Source organism: Aotus nancymaae, unplaced genomic scaffold (assembly GCF_030222135.1).
Source record: "Aotus nancymaae isolate 86718 unplaced genomic scaffold, 86718_ANA_hifiasm-v0.15.2.pri h1tg000079l, whole genome shotgun sequence".
NCBI lineage: Eukaryota > Metazoa > Chordata > Mammalia > Primates > Aotidae > Aotus > Aotus nancymaae.
In genome coordinates, this window is record NW_026988494.1 from 11,090,165 (window position 1) to 11,112,425 (window position 22,261).

General features: G+C 41.8%; 1 long non-coding RNA gene across 1 annotated transcript; it reads right to left on the reverse strand.

The window, feature by feature from the left end:
• Window positions 1-1,526: 1,526 nt before the first annotated feature.
• LOC135271466 (uncharacterized) lies at window positions 1,527-21,810 on the reverse strand. Its single transcript, XR_010339621.1, has 3 exons — window positions 21,363-21,810; window positions 15,872-16,102; window positions 1,527-1,961 (listed from the first exon to the last, which is right to left on the reverse strand). It is a non-coding gene; the product is annotated as an uncharacterized LOC135271466 (long non-coding RNA).
• Window positions 21,811-22,261: the final 451 nt, after the last annotated feature.

Here is a 22,261-nt window from a genome sequence, read left to right on the forward strand (position 1 = left end):
GATAGGGTCTCACTATGTCACCTGGGCTGGTCTTGAACTTCTGGCTCAAGTGATCCTATGACCAAATATATGAATAAGTAAGATCTTCAATAGCCACTATTAGCAATTGAGATAACTGAAGAGTTTCTGTCATGTTCCTCTTCTTACCACCATTCTTCTGAAATAGCTACCAGGTTTTCTTAGTCCATTTATTGTTGCTATGAAGGAAGGCCTGAGGATAGGTAATTTACAGAGAAAAATCGTCTATTTGGCTCACAATGCTGGTGTCTGAAAAAGTCCAAGTTTAGGCATCTGCATCAGTGAGAGTCTCAGGCTGCTTCCACTCTTGGGGGAAGTTGGAGGGGAGCCAGCGGGTGCAGAAATCACATGGAGAGGGAAGCAAGAGAGAGAGGAAATGCCAGGCTCTTTTTAACAACCAACTCTTGCAGGAACTAATGGAGAACTCACTCACCCCCTACAGGGAGGTTTTAATCTATTCATGAGGGATCTGCCCCCAACTCAGCACCTCCCGTTAGACCACACGTCCAACATTGGAGATAAAATTTCAACTTGAGGTTTGGACAAACATCCAAACTATAGCAAGTCTTCGTATTTAGCTAATACTTTGCTTCCAGAGGCTAAGCCTTTCTCAAAACGGCCAAACGGCTTACTTTAGGAGAGGTTTTCTTGAATGCTAGCATGAGTTTTCCCCTGACAATGAGCCCTCTGCTGTAGACAGTGGTCCATTCTTCTTTCCTCTTCTCACATTATCTTTCTCTCTCACCCTCTTTGGCCTTCTCTTGATTTCACCTGCTTTTCATTTTAACCCATTATTCCATGAGTGGGGAGACATTTCCGCATATTAAAATCCCTCCCCGAGAGCTCCCCTAGTCCAGAGGAATTATCCAGCTGAGCCAGCCGCCCTGTCTGGGTGGTCAGCCCTCAAAGTGGCTGTGCGTTTTCTGAGTCTGCTCATCTTCCGACGTAAAGCTTCAAACAGGAAATCCTAACCCAACAGCGAAAGTCTGGAGAAGAATTTATTTCCTATAGCTGGTCTTTCCTGGCCATTTCTCAGGTCACTCTCAGTCTCACTTTAGCAAACTGAACTCTAGTGATTTTTTCTTTTTCTTTTTTTTTTTTTTGCTATAATGCCACCGCCACTTCAATGTTTATAATCCCTCTGTGTCCTTCTGGGAGATGGCAGGAGATATCATTAACTACATTTCAAATCAGAAAAAACTGGAGGACATCAAAGTCCCCACATCATCTGATTTATACAACTCAGAGGCTAAGGAAAGGCCTAAATCTTAAGTGTTCTATTCAAAGCATAATCTTTTTCTTTCTTTTTTTTTCTTTTTTCTTTTTTTTTTTTTGACAGAGTTTGCTCTTGTTGCCCAGGCTGGAGTGCAATGGCGTGATCTCAGCTCACTGTAACCTCCGCCTCCTGGGTTCAAGAGATTCCTGCCTCAGCCACCCGAGTAGCTGGGATCACAGGCGTGGGCCACCATGCCTGGCTAATTTTGTAGAGCAGGGTTTTCATGTGCCTCTGGCACATGGAAGGCAATATTGATTCAGGGACATGAGAAATGGGAGCGCTGCACTGGAAGCACTTTCCAGAGAGCTCTCTCTCCAATATTTACAGTCACATTTTCTCAACAGAATGGGTTCAAACTCCTGACCTCAGGTGATCTGCCTGCCTTGGTCTCCCAAAGTGCTGGTATTACAGGTGTGAGCCACTGCACCTGGCCAAAGCATTGTCTTAAATCAGTAGACTTAACTGTCTTCTTTGAACCAATCTAACCTTTTCCATTGCCCATAGCAGGCTCTTTTTTCATTTCTATACTAGGATTTTCAGGATGGACTCATGAACATGCAGGAGTTCCCCATCGCCATTTTTTGCTTTCCTGGTGTTCTTCCAAGCCTGGCTGAAGGCAGAGGCTCCCTTGGCAACCTGTTTTCACTATGCAGGAGTCTGGAAATGTCTGTCAAGAAAATGTCAAGAAAATGTCCTGTCACTCTACAGAGGACACAAACAGTGGAATGAATCCCCATAGCCTTGCTCCGGTGACCCACCCTTCCTGGTCTGTGGTCACCTCTGAGTAAGCTTTGTCTTGCTGCTTTGCAGAAGTCTTTGAGAAGGTGTGACTTGTTCAGTTCCTAGGAAAACTGCCTACCCTTAGAAAGTAGGTATGAGCACTGGGGGTCATTGGGGGGGCCTAGGGGAGGGACAGCGGTGGGTGGGGAGGGAGAACATGGGGAGAAATGCCGGATATAGTCAAAGGGGGAATAGAGGCAGCAAACCACCTGGTTATGTATGCACCTATGCAAGAACCCTGCATGACCTGCCTGTGTACCCCAGAACCTAAAGTAAAATAAAAATAAAAGAAAGTGTGTGTGAGAAGGAAAGCAGCAAGCTGAGAGTGGTCACGAACTGGTGTCCCGAGTGCCCCTGCAGCCCAGGGCAGAGGTGACTGCTGAAGTAAGCCTCATGGAATGCCTCCAGGTAACCCTCCCTCCCTGTCAAGGTTGATGAGTCAGAGGATAGGAGAGAAGCCGTGAGCAAAACTGCACACCAGGGGCAAAGAAAGGGAGGAAAGCTAAATGGGCTCTCCACTCCCAGCAGAGAATGGAGTGAGTCACTCAGCTCTGCTCTAGGGCACAGGGCAGGACTCTGGGCACAAGGATTCATCCAACAAGTCCAGCACATTCTCCTCTTCAAACATGGAAACTTTCTGCTGCTCCATGATGGGTTCACGCTTTCTGGGCTCCCTGCAAGCAAGCAAAAGGAAGTCCTTACCTGCCCTGGCAGCCCCCAAAAGGAAGAGAGCATCCCATCAGAGGTGGACAATGGGAGGCAGTGTCTTGCTCCTGGCACATGGGATGCAATCTACAAATACTGATTCAGGGACATCAGAAATGGGAGCTCTGCACTCGAAGCACTTTCCAGAGATCTCTCCCTCCAATCTGTGCAGAGTCACATTTTCTCAACAGAATGAGTTCGAACTAAAAACAGTGCTGGCTCAGAAATGGCACTGATGGATCAGCCCTTCCATTTATTTTATTTTGTTCTATTTTTTTCTTTGACCTCACCCTTCTTTTGAGGCACTTCCAAAGAAAAGACTCTGGCAACTGAGAAGATGATGGTGACCCTGATGATGGAATATGGTTTGTGATTCAAAAAAGAATAGTTTCCACAGAGGTGGCAAAGCCCTTCTTCAGTGAGCTCCATGACCGTGGACCTGGGGCCATATGCCAGGGTGAGGCTGCAGGGGTCCCACACTGCAGCTGGACAGTGAGGCTACCCTGAGTCCTGGCATGGTGTTCAGGATTCTAAAGCCACTGTTATGAGCAGGGCAGAGCATCCAGGAGAATCCCCAGAGGTGGGGAAAGAGGCCTGTGGCACGGGGGACCTCAGCAAGGCTCGCTGGCCTGTGATTCCCTCAGTACTGCTTTTTGTTCAAATGTTATCTTACTTTTATTTTTACTTTTTTAGAGATCTCCCTTTATTGCCCAGGCTGGAGTGCAGTGGCACAATCCTAGTTCACTGTAACCTCGAACTCCTAGGCTCAAGAGATCCCTCCATCTCAGCCTCCCAAGTGGCTGCAACTACAGGTGTGCACCACAGCACATGGTTAATTAAAAAAAAATTTTTTTTTTATTTTTAGTAGAGGTAAGTTCTCACTATTTGCCAAGGTTGGTCTTGAACTCCTGGGTATAAGCGATCTTCCCACCTTGGCCTCCCAAAGTGCTGGGATAACAGGCATGATAACAGATATGAGCTACTGTGCCCGGCCTGCTTTTACATCCTTGTAAAATCATTCTCAGCACTCGTCATTCTACTGGGAGAGGCCAGTTGCACAGTCAGGAAGTGCTGTGTGGAGAGTGGTGGACTTGGCCTCAGCCATGCTGAAGCCGTGGGGGCGGAGGAGGCACCAGCCAGGCAGATACCGGTTCTCAGTACAGTGCCCAGTCAAGTGTCTCATTCACAGGAGGAAAGACATTGAATTCCGCGTTCCCATTGCCTCCTCTGCCTCCTCCCACTCTAGCCTCTTACAACATGGAGCGATCTCACTATGCTGGACTTCACCGATACCCATCACCCTTTCTTTTCACATCAGCAGTCTCTCCTTTTGACAGGTATCTCTTTATCTTTCTTCTTTCATTCAATCCAACATGTAATCACCACTGAGCAAGCACCATGTGCCAAATCCTTTCTTAGGACAGGGTGCAAAGTCCCAGCCCGTATGGGCTCCCAATGGTATTAGGGAAATATCTCCACATTATCATAAGAGCCCAAGGAAAGTTTTGTGCTGATGATAAGAGGGGAGCACAGAGGGCCGAGGAGTAGGGACCAGTCGGGGACACCGGGAGGGAGGGGATACTTCTTAGGGGATGATTAAGCCCATGCTTTGAGCTGAGTTTTGAAAGGTGGAGTATGGGCCTGGCGCGGTAGCTCCACCCCTGTAATCTCAGCACTTTGGGAAGCCAAGGTGGGTGGATCATCTGATGTCAGGAGTTAAAGACTAGCCTGGCCAAGATGGTGAAACCCCGCTCTCTACTAAAAATACAAAAATTAGCCGGGTGTGGTGGCGCTGCCTGTAATCCCAGCTACTCAGAAGGCTGAGGCAGGAGAATCGTTTGAACCCAAGAGGCGGAGGTTGCAGTGAGCCGAGATTATGCCACTGTACTCCAGCCTGGATGACAGAGCAAGATTCCATCAAAAAAGAAAAAAGAAAAGAAAAGAAAGGAGTATGGTTTTCCCAAAGAGACAAGTGACGCTTAATCCAGGAAGAAGGAACAATTGCACGAAGGCCCAGAATTTGAGAGACGTGGCATTTGGAGAGGAATGGCAGCTGAGGGTGCCCAGAGCACACTGAAGCCAAATCTACAGGGTAAACTCAGCACGGGACTGGACTTCCTTTTCTGGACTCTCCGTGGGGTCATGAAAACCTCATGCAACCCGTGAATTTGGAGGAGGCTGTGGGGAGCACAACTCTCTTCTCGGCCCCCTCCTCCTCTTCTCTTCCAGAATCATGTATTTCTACATCCCCTCACCTGGATCCTGACTCACTCCCTGCTCATCCTTGATTTGACCCTGAAGCCCCACTACCCTCCCATTTGCCCAAAGTGGGGAGGAAGAACTGAATGAGATCAGCAGCTATGTAAACGGAGAAACCAACCATGTCAGGAATCCCAGCAAAAGTGCTCAACAAAAGCAGGAAGGATGCTTAAAAAAAAAAAAAAAAAAAAAAAAAAATCCTCTCACAGGAAGTAAGGAGGCAAAAATTGGAGAAAAACAAATTTAGGTCACCTGTGGAAATTTCTAAGTTGTCTAATCGAAATCCAGGATATGACAGCATGAATTAGACAAAGCTAGGAAATTAATAGCTAATACTTAACAGGGTAGTTGCTATATAAATTATATAAATATATTTCTAAGCATAAAACATTCATTAACTGATTTAAGCCTCACAGAAATCCTATGAGTTGCATACTATTATCCCCTCTTTACAGATGGGGAGACTGAGGCACGAGGAGGAGAGAGCTTGTAGCTATTTGCAATGGATTAGAATCAGTAATCTGGCCAGGCACAGTGGCTCATGCCTGTAATCCCAGCACTTTGGGAGGTCAAAGCCAGAGGATCACTTGAGCCCAGGAGTTTGAGACCAGCCTGGGTAACATAGGGAGACCCTGTCTGTACCAAAAAAAAAAAAGTAGCTGGTTATGGTGGTGCACACCTGCAGTCCCAGCTACTTGGGAGGCTGAGGAGAGAGTACCACTTGAATCTGGGAGATGGAGGCTACAGTGAGCTGTGATTGTGCCACTGCACTATAGCTTAGGTGACAGAGCAAGACTACCTCAAAAAAAAAAAAAATTAGTAATCTGCATATACTATACCACAAATTTACAATGAATAAGTATGAAAGGGGTTTGGGAATCTTCCCCCTCATTCTCTTCCTATATAACATTCCTGCTCTTCTCACCAGCCAGCGTTGCATTATCCAGAGTCTCTTGACAGCATTAAATCTGAATGCATCAACTCTGGGACCCAGACATGGACTTGGAAAATAGCAGTCTATTTCCATGAAAATCCAAGTGACTCCCGGGGAAGAAAAATACACACACACATAAAACTGGTCCCAAGGGGAAGGAGGAGCAGGCCGGCTCACATCCTCCAAGACTGAAGAGTCAGTTATCCAGGAGAAGAATGGCTGTTTGTCTTTCAGCTTTCTCCCCTGGTCCAGCCTCATGGACTCATGACTGAATCTTATTTTAAATAGAGTAGGGGTTGGGCGTGGTGGTTCACACTGGTAATGCCAGCACTTTGGGAGGCTGAGGTGGGTGGATCATTTAAGGTCAAGAGTTCGACACCAGTCTGGCCAACATGGTGAAACCCTGTCTCTACTAAAAATACAAAAATTAGCAAGATGTGGTGGTGGGCGCCTGTAATTCCAGCTACTTGGGAGGCTGAGGTGGGAGAATTGTTTGCACCTGGGAAGTAGAAGTGGCAGTGAGCCAAGATCACACCACTATACTCCAGCCTGGGCGATAGAGGAAGACTCTGTCTCAAAAAAAAAAAAAAAAAAAAAAGCGTAGAGGTAATCATATAAATAAAAGTGAAAATGCCTGTTTCTCAAAACCTTTGGGTATAACCTTTATACCCAAACTTCTGGACCAGTTTAATGGAGTACAACCCTCAAAGGGAGGCAAGAATTGTCTCCCACATTTCCAAGGAATATTATGCAGCTCAGCATCTCCTCCCCAACCCTGATGTTCCAGTATCTCAGCACCTGCTGTATGGGCTTCAGGGCATCTGCGGTGAAAGCAGCTAGCAGGAGGCAGTGATGTCCAGCAGGGCCAGAGAGGGTGGCAGGGGCTGCAGCACCAGCAGCCAGGCGGTGCTTAGCCCGAACACAGCCAATGCTCCCTGTGTGGCATCTGGGAGAGGCAGCGCATCCCTCCTAAAGCCGTGGTACCAGATACAAGCCACCTGGGTATCTGGAAGCAATGGTGGAGCTTGGTAATAATTACTAAAGCCTGAAACACAGTGACAGCCAAAGAGAAGAAAGGGAAAAAATGCATAATCTTATTCACAAATAAATATAAGAACAAATTCCACTGAATTCCTGAAAACAAAATGTGGGGCGGGAGCAGTAAACACAACTGATTACTGTAAACGCAACCTCACCTTAAAAGATTACCAACTAGCCAGCCACCGTGGCTCATGCCTGTAATCCCAGCACTTTGGGAGGCCAAGGTGGTTAGATCGTTTGAGGTCAGGAGTTTAAGACCAGCCTGGTCAACATGGTGAAGCCCCATCTCTACTAAAAATACAAAAGTTAGCAGGCATGATGGTGTGCACCTGTAATCTCAGCTACTCAGGAGGCTGATGAAGGCCAATCACCTTAAACTGGGAGGCAGAGTTTGCAGTAAGCCAAGATTGCTCTACTGCACTCCAGCCTGGGACACAAAGTGAGATTCCCATCTCAAAAAAAAAAAAAAAAAAAACCAAAAAGAAAGAAAGAAAACCAACTAGCCGTATGGAGCAATATTTAAGTTGTTTTGAATTTGACTTAGACTTTAGGCTAAATCTGTGTTTTAATGCAAAAAAAAAAATGTTTATAATTATTGTCCTAAGAAGAAAGAACATACATTATTTTATCACGATGTCAGCCCCAAAGAGAGTTCGTTTAAAAATTTACAGTGTTAGTTCATGACCAGCAGGGGCAACACAGCAAGATCCTGGCTCTAAAAAAAAAAAAAAAAAATTAATTAGCCAAATGCAGTGGCACATGCCTGTCATCTCCATTACTCCTCAGGAAGCTGAGGTGGGAGGATCACTGGAACCCAGGAGTCCAAGGCTGCAGTGAGCTATGATCATGCTACTGCACTCCAGCCTGGAAGACAAAACAACAACTACAACAGCAACAAAAAGCAAAAATCATAGTGTGTCTTAGGACTCATGTCCATTTTCATGTTTTGAAGTTTTGCTAATTACTGATGAATCTTTTCTATTCCCTATTGCTTAAACAATATTAGAGTGTTTCTCTGGACAAAATCCAAGACTCAAAAATACAAAATAAAATTTGATAGCATTTAAGTAAAAATTTGTTATTCAATTTATTTTTCCCCTGATTTAGATTCATTGTGATGTTGGAGGCTTGACCTTTTCTAGTCATCTGAATGACATTTTGTTTCAACAAAAGGGCAATGCTCTCAATGTCAAATAATAAGATAAAAATATTTAATCCCTTTAGTCCTTCTGTATACCTAGGTCATTTTATTTTAGAGTGTATGTGTACAGACAATGTACTCACCTAACCCTTGTAGTAATTACCCTGGTTATACCTAATGCAACAAATACTATTCAACTTCAACAAAATAAGAATTTTATACTGTCTGGCTTATTCTTAATTCTTCCCTAAAGGCCTATTTGGTTTAGCATCAAATACAAGATTAAGAGACTCTAAACTTTAGCTGAACAGCCACTCAAGGGATTTAGACATGATCTCTTTACACAAAAGAGAGTTAGCATATGTCTGATATCCCCTGCACAGATAACACATGTTTATACATATAATAAGTCTCCCTTTTCTAATCTTGATTGTTTATTTGAAAACAAATTGAAAAACAACCTTATCATACCCTCAAAAAAAATCTACTTCAGTAGTGTAAAATTTGGGGCAAGGTAAATGTCTATTCATTCACACTGAACAAAGAAAAAAAAAAAAGGAAATGAAGATTGTAGGGACTATATACTTCCATTGAAATATGTGTGTATATCTACAAGTGTTTATGTGTGTGTTTATGAGTGTATTGCAGGTACCCTAAATTTGCATGACACAAACGAAATAGGTAAGCAAGGAAGAAATCCTTAGGAGGCTAACTGTCTTGTCAAACCTACTAACAGCCTCAACAGGAATTCAAACGTTGGTCTTCTAAGACCAATTCTAGTGCCCATTGCATTACCCTATCCTGTAACCCAAATAGCAGTAGAAATTTGTAGGACAGAGAAGAAAAAAATGTTGGGGTACTATTTCCCAGTCCTACCAGGTGGCTAATGATTCAACCTTATTGCACATGTAGTGAACCACAATATGCATTTTTCTCATATATTTAGATTTAATAAAATTGTTTTAATGGTCTTAAAGAAATAGCAAGGGTAGAGAAACAGGAAAGGAGAGACAGCTGGTAACAGAAATAAAGGGAACCTGTCTCTTTCTCTCACTGTCTCTTTCTTTAGAGCAGCTTTTCTCCAAAGAGTTCCAAAATTCCAAAATGTTACACTATGAAGTTAAAAACTGGAGAAGCAGGCTTAGAAATAGGCAAGGGAAAGGAGGAACGCAACAGAGAAGGTTCAGGAAGGCAGAGAAGGAACAGACAACAGAGTGCAACTTGGCCAGACCTGGCTGAGTTGGAAGAGTGTTCAAGTCACTGTCACCATGCCCAGCAGAGCAAGCTCACTCTCCTAGTTTATTTGCATATGAGAGGAAATGTGTCTTTTAAACATTTGACTGCTGTTTTTGCCGGGTAAATGCAAATATTTGTATACATAAACACATAAACATTTAAACCCTGCTGGCATGATAGTTGCATTTTCTAGAATTAATTATTTCCATGTGCATAGTGCTTGGGTGCACATGGAATTGTCTGGTGGAGGGAGAGCACAGGAATAGTATACCCATCCTTCATTTCCAGAGGGGGGAATGGATGTGGATAACACATATGATTTGCATATATAGAGCTTATGTAAAGTTATAATTTTAAATGTGAAGGAGTTACTAAGCATTCAAAAACTATTTAGGGCCAGGTGCCGTGGCTCTCACCTGTAGTCCCAGCACTTTGGGAGGCTGAAGCAGGAGGATTACAAGGTCAGGAGTTCCAGACCAGCCTGACCAACATGGTGAAACCCCGTCTCTACTAAAAACACAAAAATCAGTTGGGCCTGGTGGTGCATGCCTGTAATCCCAGTTTACTTAGTAAGCTGAGGCAAGAGAATCACTTGAAACCGGGAGGCGGAGGTTGCAGTGAGCTGAGATCATGCCACTGCACTCAGCCTGGGCAAGTGAACAAGACTCTGTCTCAAAAAAGAAAAAAAATCAAAAACAAAAACAAAAACTATTTAGACTTTCTTGGCTTTCTTTGCTTCTCCAAAGCTCTAAGTTTTCTACAAATGGAATTAATGTAGTAGCCTTTGTTGCATTTCCTCACCTATGCGTCAGCTCTTCCACTCAGCAGGCCTCTGGCCCTGGTAAGAAATGCTAATCCTATGGCAACAGCAACCAAATAAAAGATTAGGTGATGTGAGGGAACGAGTATTAGTCATGTCTTGGTATACATCCTGTCAGTGATCCCTTTTGATGAATAGTGTGTGACCGGAAACAAGGATGTGATAAAACACCTGGACAACCCCACCTCCGTGGAAAAGGCAGGGCAGTTGAGTGATTGCATACCGGGCACCTTGCCACATGCATGCCACACAGGAGGGGCTGTGTTCATTCATCACAGACCCTGCTGCACACAGCCTCTGCTCCGTGATAAAGTGCAGGTCTAAGAGGGTTTGATATTCAGGTCTGAGTCAATAAGCCAAGAGTATAAAGAGCCCAGAAGGAATGTCTTGTTGCAAGCCAAAATATTAGTTAAGAGAGCAAGATGATAATTATGCAAGCAGAGAATACAGCATTGCTTACACTCAAGGTCAGGAGTTCAAGACTAGCCTAGCCAACACTGTAAAACCTCATCTTGACTAAAAATACATAAATTAGCTGGACATGGTGGCATGTGCCTATAGTCCTAGCTACTCCGAAGGCTGAGGCAGGAGAATCACTTGAGCCCAGGAGGCAGAGGTTGCAGTGAGCCAAGATCGACCACTGCACTCCAGCCTGGGTGACAGAGTGAGACTCCATCTCAAAAAAAAAAAAAAAAAAAAAGAAAAAGAAAAGAAAAGAAAAAGAAAAAGAAAAAGAAAAGCATCCTTTGCTTATTCTCATTTTCCAGTTTATAAATATCGTGATCTAATCAACATGCAATGAGTCTATTTTTCCCTATTTCCAAATATGTTAATGGAGAGTAAATAATTTTAGAAATCTGGCCAACCCAGAATTGCAGGTATCCTGGTGGTCTTCACATCTAAGTTCTCACCCAATGACGAGACACACTCTCTAATGTCCTGGGGAATGACCCAGATCCAGTTACTCCTAGAATATCACCAGTATTGTGGGCAAACCATGACCTAACCAGCATGCAAGTCTACTTTCAATCAGTTCTAATTATTAAAAAGGACTTCTGTGATACGATAGGGCAGATTTGGGGTATTTCTAAAGGTTGCTTCTCCTTCATCAGATATCTATGTGTGTGAAGTGACACGATTGGAAGGTTTGTTTTGGTCAAAAGGAGGAACAGAGAACAGAGGCTACACAGTTTCCTATCTAGCCCTTCAACCTGGTTGGAACCACATTGAAAATAAGGATTAAGGGCCAGAAAGTGAAGGACTCTGAGTACAGCCATAGGCATGCTGCCATGGAACCCAGTATCAAACTGTGGCTAAGAGAGAGTCTTTCCCTGCAGTTGTCCCTGGAGCCAGCTCTGCCCCAACACCATTGAGGAAGGGCGGCTTTGGGAGAACCCGGTGAGGACACCTTTGCACAGACATTGGACTTTATTTGGGATTCTATCTGCTGCAGCAAGAATGTGGCTCCTTCAAGGAAGCAGCTGACTTGGAAAGAGGAGACAGTAGGAAACGAAGAATGTAGTTGATGTCTTGGGGGTACCGATGTAGTCATGCTGGTTTAGGAGCAAAGTGAACGTCTAGAAATTCCCAGACATATTTTGGTTGGTAAGGAGAGGGACAGGAGCACTTTCTGCAGCGAACTGGCTGTGTGGAGTAGTGTGAGCAGAATGGGCTCCCTGGGTCACTGATGTTAGAGCACATCCAGGCTGGGGAAGCAGAGCAGCATTTGGGCTACTTCCTTTGCAACAGAGGCTAATTAAATTATTCCTCATGTCTCCAGATGATGAGGATCAAATGTGTTACTAACTCCGCAAATAATTTTTCTTCCAAGTCACAAATTGTTTTTGTTAACAGGAATAAATTGTGACTTCTATTTCTTTTTCCATAAGACACACTATAATCTTAAGCCAGATAAGCAGAGAGAGGCACTGCAGTAAAGGCAAAAGCTGTCACTTAAAGGAACAGTGACCATCTCATCCATCATCCAAACCAGGGCAAGACTGAGAGGAATATTACTACTTATTATTATCAAGACTGAAAGGGGATGTTATTACTTATTATTCTGGGACAAGAGGCAATAATAGGGACTGTTCTGGGTAAATTAGAACATCCAGTTACCCCACCTGAAGATGATGGGTGATTCGTATGACTGAAATCAACTGGCCATACTTGTATTTATCCAACAACTTGGAATGCAGCCTGAATAGAGCCGGGCTGTCCTAAAGCCAACCTCTGCCTGCTAAAGCCAGCCTTCCTAGCCAACCAGAATAACAAAGAAAGAAGAAAAAAAATGCAGACTATTCCAGAATCCTCAAAGAGCAATGTAAATGTTTCTTAGAGGTTTTCTTGAAAGAGATTTAAATGAGTGCATTCCACATACAGCCAAACACCCCAAAATTCTTTTCTGCTCCTGCTCCCCAAAGTCTCCATTGCAACAGCCTCCCCTGTCCTCCCGACCCCAAAACTTCCTCTTTCCCACAGTTGTCTCTCTCGTCATTGCCCCCTCAGATCTGTCCTCTTCCCTTCTGCCAGCCTCTCCCCGCCACGTAAATATGTGCGATGGAGGGGAAGAGGGAGATTGTGAATATAATTGTGGTAATGAATACGCATGCATTAACTTGTGCCGTGTGTTTGTCACATTGTTACAATAAAAATTTAAAGTTCCATTAGAGAGCTTGGTGATCCCAGTTTAAGACAGGGAACGGGTGCTAAAATTCAGATGGAGGTATGAGAAGCAAGAAAGTAGGCAGTTATGGAGCACAGTCCTGTGATGGGTGCTTTACTCACGCAGTGTGAAATGGCACTTGCTGTCTGAGTTTGACTGAGGTGCGAAGAAAATAGATTCCATGTTTCCCATGGAAATATTTTTATTTGATTTTATTATTTTTTAGAGACAAGGTCTCACTCTGTCACCCAGGTTGGAGTGCAGTGGCACAATCATAGCTCACTACAGCTTTGAAATCCTGAACTCAAGCAATCCTTCTGTCTTAGCCTCCCAGATAACTGGGACTACAGGCATGCACCACCATGCCTAGCTAATTGGTTGTTTTTTTGTTTGTTTTGTTTTTTTTTTTGTTTTTTTTTTTTTGTAGAGATAGGGGCCTTCCCATGTTGCCCAGGCTGGTCTCAAACTCCTGGGCTCAAATGATCCTCCTGCCCTGGCCTCCCAAAGTGCTGGGATTACAAGCATGAGCCACCACACACAGCCACCTGGAAATTGTGAAGCAAGTTAGAGATTCACTTACACCAAGGGTGAGAGGGATCGGGTTGTTGGAGACTGAAGAGGTTTGTAGAGATGGTGTGGCAAATGCCGTTGGAGTATAGTGAGACTCACCAAGCCTGCTCCTTACTTCGAGCAGAGAGAGGAGCCTTCAAAGGACCCCTTGGAAAACTCATGTCCCTGAATCTAGTTAGATGCAGCAGACTTGGATTTGACTCATGCCTGAGGATCTGAGATTCCAAACTGGCCGCCTAACTTGATGGCAAACTAAAGTGAATTCCTAGGAAGGGGATCAGCCAGATGCCCAGAGTCTTTGGTGGAGGCACAAATAATTCATGAGAGTTTCTTGTAGACCTAATGTAATGAGCCCATGATAAAGAGAAGGAATGGGGTCGTGTCCCAGAACTTGTTCAAGTGGCCGTTAGAAAAACACCAGGCTCTACCAGGCTCCAGTAAGGGGAAAAGCTGGAGCTGCCTGTTCTTTCCCAAAGTGGAAAGAATGCCTGAAACTGGATGGATCAGAGGTTGGCAAACTGTGGCTTCTGGGTGGGCTGCTGTTACTGTCAATGCAGATTTACTGGAACTCAGTCATGCCCGTTCATTGACATATTGTCTATGGCATTACAAGGGCAGAGTTGAGTAGCTGCAACAGAGACTGTGTGACTTGCAAAGCCTAAAATATTTACTCTCTGACATTTTACAGAAGACATTTCCTGACCCTCAGGTTAGGTTCTCGGAAAACCCCTCAAAAGTACTGGGGCAGCTGTGACAGATTTGGACTGTAAATAGTTTTCATACTCACAGTGCATGAAACCATCTTTAAACTTTACCATTCAAGTAGAAACTTTCCATCTCCTCCTACTTCTTGCTTTCCCTACATCAACCTACTAGGGTCAAAAACTTCTGTGGGAGGAGGAGAAAAGAGAGAAATGACCGGCCTTCCTTACCCACTGGAAGATTCCAGACCTCAGCAGATCCCAGTGTGGATGAATGGGATGAATGGGAGGAAGGACAGTGTGAGATTTTACTCTAAGTCATATTTGAAACTTTGCTTATTCTATAGGCCTGGTCACTATGAGAAATATCTGATTTAAAGTAAATATATTTTTCATTCAGAGATCAGGAAACAACTTCCACCCCAGGGAAACATACAGGAAAGGTGGGAGAGGAAAAATAAACTTTGCTTGAAGATGACATCCCAAGACTCCTGTATGTTTTTTGTTTGTTTGTTTTTGATTTTTTTTTTTTTTTTTAGACCGAGTCTCACTCTGTTGCCCAGACTGGAGGCCAGTGGCGCAATCTTGGCTCACTGCAACCTCCGCCTCCTGGGTTCGAGGGATTCTCCTGCCTCAGCCTCCTGAGAGGCTGGGATTACAGGTGCACATCACCATGCTTGGCTAATTTTTGTATTTTTGGTAAAGGTGGGGTTTTAGCATGTTGGCCAGGCTGGTCTCAAACTCCTGATCTTGCGATCTGTCTGCCTCAGCCTCCCAAAGTGCTGGGATTACAGGTGTGAGCCACAGCACCCAGTCAAGGATTATCTTTTCTGGAGCTCAATTTTCTCGTCTGCAATGTGAGGGTTGGACAAGCACTAAATGATTCCTTTCAGCACCAATATTCTATGATTCTGAAGCTCAGCATCTATCCTTCAGGATGGTTCGTGTCTCTGTGATTCTTGCAATTCTGCGTGTCATTACTGCTATAGCCTGTGTGTAGCTTGTTTCAAATGTTGGAGAAGTGATCACATAGGGGCCCCCCACTCTCACCTCCAAGATAGTCCTTGAGGGCTTAGTTAGGAAGCTTCTCTCATTTGCATACAGTACAAACAGCTGAGACAGGCTTTGAGCATGAGCTTCTGTTTATTTGGCTAAAAGTAAGGCTGTGTTTACTGTTTGCTAAAGCTGTGATGTCAGTGGCTAACGTTCTCTTTAGTGTCCTTGTTTTTGTCTCCCCTGTGGTCTTCTAGTTTGTCTAGAGACTCCTTAAATGGGGTCTGAGGCTCACAATTCTTTCAACTATATTCCCCTGCTATGATATAAGATCTGGTGATGAGGTGTGGGGGGAGAAGAGGCATTTATACTCCTAGGATTAGGTCTTAGTCCTTTAGTGAGCCTCACTTGGGTATTTTCCTTCTCCTTGAATGGTTAGAGTCTGATAAAATGTTTCCCTTGAGGGAGGTCCTTCTTAAAAAGAACGGAAGGGGCCAGATGCAGTGGCTCACGCCTGTAGTCACAGCACTTTGAGAGGCTGAGGTGGATGGATCCCCTGAGTCAGGAGTTCGAGACCAGCCTGGCCAACATAGCGAAACCCTCTCTCTACTAAAAATACAAAAATTAGCCGGGAGTCTGTAATCCCAGCTACTCAGGAGGCTGAGGCAGGAGAATATTTTGAAGATGGGAGGCAGAGGATCTGGGTATATTTCAAATGCTTTATATACTTGCCCTGGCTGCTGGAAGCATAAGGGGACTGACTTCTTTCTTTCTTTCTTTTTCTTTCTTTTCTTCATTCCTTCTTTTTCTTTCTTTCTTTTCTCCCTATAGGCACAGAGCATACTGTCCTCAGTGAGCTCCAATTTTTGAAAAAGAGAGGTAGCAGTATTGTCCATCATTTTATGCTTTCTGCACTGTTAAAAGTACCAGAGGCAAGGGATCAGCATCCATTATCACTGAAAGCTAGGGGAGAAAGAGAAAGAAGAAACACATTTTAATGTTTCAGTGAATTATCCTGGCACACATTCAACACATCAGTTAAGAAATCAAAACTTGCCCAGAATAATTGCTTAATTTGATTTAATTCCTGAATAGTCTTTCCCTAATTTCCTAGATTTGAATATTAATTATAGAAGGCATGTGATGAAATGATGGAATGCAGATAAATCTGTAGAATAATAAAACTCGAAGAAAAATCATAAATTTCTTCTGAATAAAGTCATCCAGAGACAAACACATTAGAAGATATGATTCAAGAAAGTAGAGAAAAGATAAATATTTCCTTGAAATTAAGACAGAGCTTAATACATAGAATTATATTTTAAAAAACAGATGGCACCATTAGCTTGATAAAAAGAAGACTCTCTTGTAGCTTTAGACAGAAAGTGACTGAAAATTAGAACATTGTGAAGAAACAGTAAGAAAATTCAGAGTAACGAACAAAGCCTTAATGTAAGTCAATTACTTTATTAAAGAAATTATTGCTATTTTGCTTTAATTGCCATTGAGTGTGGGTCTACAGGAATTGAGAGATGTTTCTTGAATCCAAGATATAACACACCTAGACAGAAGATTCGTTTCATTACTTAAAGTGTACATCAAATGATCTTACACTGAGTGTAATTCTAGTTATCCAGTACCTGTCACAGTCAGTCATCAATGATCAATAACCAAGTACACTGCAAGACTTAGGGATGTCTATGTTCTAGTTTACTGACATGTACTTACTTTTTCTTTCATGCCTTTATTTCTGTGTTTTGTATCATTCATTAGTTAGTATTATAAAATTATTCTATATTCCAGAAATCCACTGAAGCATGCTATTCTAATTTTACATGCCTACTGAAGAACAGTCTCTGAATTCTTCCTACAGGATACCAGAAAATCAATCTATCTTAGAATGCTTTCAGAGTATCAGAATAAGACAGAGGAGGGTGAGGCAGCCCGCTGAGGCAGTGAGGTGACTCACATGTTAAGGTAAGGCACTGGGAAGGGCTATGAATGTTTCCTTGAGCAAATCAACAAGCTGTGTGCACATACGTACACACACGCACAAACACACACACACACACACACACACACAGAGTCCAATTTCTAGTAATATGGCAGATAAGATATTCAAATAAACTTTTAAAAGTATATCTCACTTAAAAATACTAAATGTACATTTACATAAATATATGTGTATAGATGGATGGATAGATAGATAGATAAATGTTACATGACTTAGCTGGTGAAAAGTAAGGGAATTCTTTAATTGTCCAGAAATGACAAGAAATATTGAATCCAACAGACAACACTTGCACTGTAATTTTCCCTGGCGATATCTGGGTGGCCCGGTAACCTAGAGCCTTAGTCAAACAGGTCACATATGGGGACCAATAGATGGACCCGAAAGCCTGACCATTGTCAGCAGTTACCTATGAGACTCACTTCATAAAGCTGTACCTTCATAGGTGACAAGCACAGTTTGAATTAAGACAAAACTTGCCTTGAAGAGGAAAATGATGATCAGACATGCTTGTGTTGGTTTTGGCTGTGGTGAGACTAGAAGTAGGTAGGAGAAAACGCTCCTGTGAAAATTTCTAACCACAAGATCACACTAACAAGTCTGCAAGGCCAGAACTTCTACTGTGTGTATGTTTGGAAAACGATAAATTTAAACTTCAAGTAGTGCTGAACTGGTAATGCTTATAAGGTGATAGTGTTCCCAGTCCACTGGAAAAAAGCTCACCATTTAAACCAGACCTTCTGCCTACAAATGAGAAAGGAGCACATAGGTGTAAGTGTGAGACTCACTCAGCAGAAACGAGAAATTACAGATTCAGATAGCCAAAAACAATAGGTTTTGGAATCACTAAAAGTATAAAATAAATATGTGTCGTATATTTAAAGGAAAAAGGCAAATTGAAAGAATGACCAAGTAATAAGAGATTATGAAAACTGACCTGATCAACTTGAAAAAGAACCAAGTGAATACCTAAAGATGAAAAACTGGACACTGGAAACTCAATAACTGGATATATCATAATTTATGGAAAAACAGAGCTGGTGAAATTACTCAGACCATAGCACAGACAAATGTGGAAATGGAAAATCTGAGCAGTTAAGTTACATGGAGATTAGCGTAAAATCAGTCAATGTTAAAGCAATTCTAATGCTTCCTAAAGGAGAGAACAGAGAAAAAGGAGAAAAGGCAAACATTTGAAAGAGAATAGTGATTGAGCATTTTCTTGGACTGCTGGAAAAATTATGTAGATTCTGGAAGCCCAAGCAATTCCAAGTAGAGTAAATAAAAATAAATTCAACACCAAGACATATAATTGCAGAACATAAAATGTTAAAAAAAAAGTAAAAACATTAAAGGTATCCAGAGGAAAAGGATAAATTGCCTTTATCCTTTAAAATATATAGTTAATTGGTTAACTATATATTTTACTGACCAAACCAGGATACCAAGACAATTTTTTTTTTTTTTGATGGAGTCTCTCTGTTGCCCAGGCTGAATTGCAGTGGCACAATCTCTGCTCTTTGCAACCTCTGCCTCCCAGGTTCAAGCGATTCTCTTGCCTCAGCCTCCCTAGTAGCTGGGACTACAGGCATGCGACACCATGCCAACCTAATTTTTTGTATTTTTAGTGGAGATGGAGCTTCACCACGTTGGCCAGGCTGGTCTGGAACTCCTGACCTCACGTGATCTGCCTGCGTCCATCTCCCAAAGTGCTAGGATTACAGGCATGAACCAAAACACCCGCCAAACCAGGATACTCTTGAGAGTGAAAGGAAAGGGATGCTAACCAAACAGTGTAAGATAATAACAGAAATCAATAAGGAATTATGGCAAGCAAATGAGGGCACATGTCAACATCTTTTAAAAAAAATAACAATTCCATTGACAGCAAGGACAATGAAAGTCAGGAAGACAAGCATAACATCTTCCAAGCACTGAAAATATATTCAGCTAGAATTGCATATAACAAAACCCTCTTTTAGTAACAAGGGACAAAGAAAAACACATTTAGAGAAGCAAAAACAGAAGTCATGATCAACAGACTCCCTCCAAAGTAATTTCTTTATAAGAGACAAAAATAATCTCAGAGAGAGTCTAAGATGCATGAACATGAATAAACAAAATTTATATGACTGGTAAGGTAATGATAAAAATGTTCAATGTATAAGACCACAAAAATTCAGATATATATAAATTTCTGTACAAAAATAGCACAAATGTCAAGAGGGGAAGAAAATGGGAGAAAGGCCAACCAAGGCTCTTGAATTTTGGGGAGGAGGGCAAAGCTGTTGATTGACTTTACATTTTGTTAAACATGCATGTTATATTTTCTGGGTCATCACTAAAAATGGAAATAATATATCATTTAGAAAATACTAAGGAATGAAACAAAAACTTACTCCAAAAAGGAGCAAGAAAGAAGTAAAAGTGAGATGATAAACTTGGAAGAAAATTAGAAAATACAAAATAATAATAATCACATTAAGTATTAATGACTAATATCTGCATTTCAAAGATAAAGACTGTCAGACTAGTTTTTTTTTTTAAGAAATATAGTTATATTCTGTTTAAAAGAAATAAACTTAACACTTTAGAACATAGTAAGGTTTAATAAGAAAAGATTATTTACAAAGATAATAGTAGGATAATTATTTTAATAATAGACAAAATAGACAATCGAAATAAAAACATTAATGACAATGAAGAAGATTACTACATGTTCATAAAAGTTTCAACTCACCAGGAAGATGTATCAATTCTAAATTTATATAAATTCAATAAAATAGCTTCATAATATATAAAGCAAATTTAATTTGGAAGAATATAGGAAGAATTTTACACACCAATCATGATAGTGGGAGATTCCAATGTATCTCTTTAGCAATTAATAGATCAAGCAGGCAAGAAAACATAAGTTGGATCTAAAGGTCATTACCTACGAAGTTATATTTTGGGCCACACAGCAAATGTCAATGAATATTTGAAAAATCTATTTCATATAGACAACCATCTCTGGCCATAGCACAATTAAATTAGACACCAATAGCAAAACGTTCATTCTACACACTCAAAAATCAAAGTTTTAAAAATTAAAAATAAGCTGAATCATCCATGGGTCAAAAGAAGTTTTAATTTCTTTCCTTCTTTTCTTTTCTTTTTTTTTTTTTAAGACATCGCTTATCACCCAGGCTGGAGTGCAGTGGCGTGATCTTGGCCCAGTGCAACCTCCACCTCCTGGGTTCAAGTGATTCTGTTGCCTCAGCTTCCCGAGTAGCTGGGATTACAGGCATGTGCCACCATGCCCGGCTAATTTTGGTAGTTTTAGTAGAAACAGGGTTTCACCATGTTGGCCAGGCTGGTCTCGAACTCCTGACCTCACGTGATCCACCCGCCTCAGCCTCCTAAAGTGCTAGGATTACAGTGGTGAGCCACTGTGCCTGGTCTAGAGGTTCTAACTTCTTAGAAAATATTTGGAATTACAAAGTAAGGAAAATGCTGTACATGAACAGTTGTGTAATGTAATAAAAGCCGTACTTAGCCAAACAAACAAACAAACAATAAAAACACCCATAGCCTTAAATTTTAAAATCTCTTTGGGTGTAAAATGAACCCAAATGATACAGAAGAAAGAAAATATCAAATAAATATACTTCTCTTATTACTTTATGGCTATTACTTAGCATTGTTGTTCCTCTGTTTCCCTGCTTATTTTTGTTGGTCTGCCTGTGTGGCTATATATTTTATCTTTATCATATTAATTTAGGAGTTCTATCATACTATTCCATTCAATTAATAACCTGGCTTTCTCCTGCTCTCTAAATCAAACCAAATGACCCTATTGTCCTATTATTTCGATGTTGTCTTTCCCACTGAGCCCTACTGTCTCCTCTATTGACTTCTTCTTGATTCTTTCATATTTTGCTCACAACCTAATGAAATGAAATCTTTAGAATTCTTTATTTTTCCCCTTTTCTGCCTTCTCTCCTAACCCTCAGCCCTTAACTAAACTTTGGGATGATTTTACTTCCCCTTGCATTCTTAATTCCATTGTATTGCTAAAATAGTTTAATACATCAGATTTTCACTTACCATCTTTTTATTCTCAGGGTCCACGTTTGGGACTTACATAACACATTGTATCTTTATCCATGAACATTTAATGGCATATTTATAGAACAACACATTGTTCGTCTCCCATTCTTTCCTGCTTACCTTCCCGCATCCAATGCCTCTGATCCAGTTCATTTGGTCCTTGGAAAGCTCCTTTTCTCAAGTATTTGCCTCGGGTCGGGTACTCAATGATTTATCCTCTGAATTAGTGCATGTTCTCAAACATCTTTGTCTTAGTCTGTTTTGTGTTGCTAGGTCATTTACGAAGAGGTTTCTTTAGCTCCTAGTTGTACAGACTTGGAAGTTCAAGGGCATGACCCTGGCTCCTAGTGAGGACTTTTGTGCTGTGCATAATATGGTGGAGGAGGTAAAAGGGGAAGCAGATACATGAGAAGAGGCAAAACCTGAGAGTCATCCTGTCTTTATAACAATCCACTCTTCAGGAATTAATCCATTCCTATAACTAATCCAGTCTCGCTACAGCAAGAACTCACTCACTACCTAAATCATGGCACCAAGCCATTCATGAGGGATCCACCCCACAATTCAAACTCCTCTCACTAGGCCCCACCTCCCAACAACACCACTTTGCAAATCAAATTTCAACTTGCATTTTGGTGGGGACAAACCATATCCAAATCATAGCCCTTTCTTTCACCTTAGCAGATAACAACTGCCTAGTATAGCATTCTTGGGGTTTTCTTTCAGTTGCAAGAATTTACAAATTTGCTGTCTTCTAGTTTTCTGGGTTGCAGATAAAAAAGTCCAATGACAGTTTTATTTTATATTTTTCCTTCAAAATAAGAAAAATCCTGGAAATTTATTTTACCAAGATAGACCCACCTGTGTGTTTTTCTCATCAATTCAGCCAAGAATTCTGAGGCTTTTTACTTTGAAGACAGGTCTTTGGCTTAGGAAAACTTTCTCTTACATGGTGTAAAATTATTTCTTCTACTTCATTCATTGTTTCTTCCTCTTTCACAACGTCTGTTATTCAAATG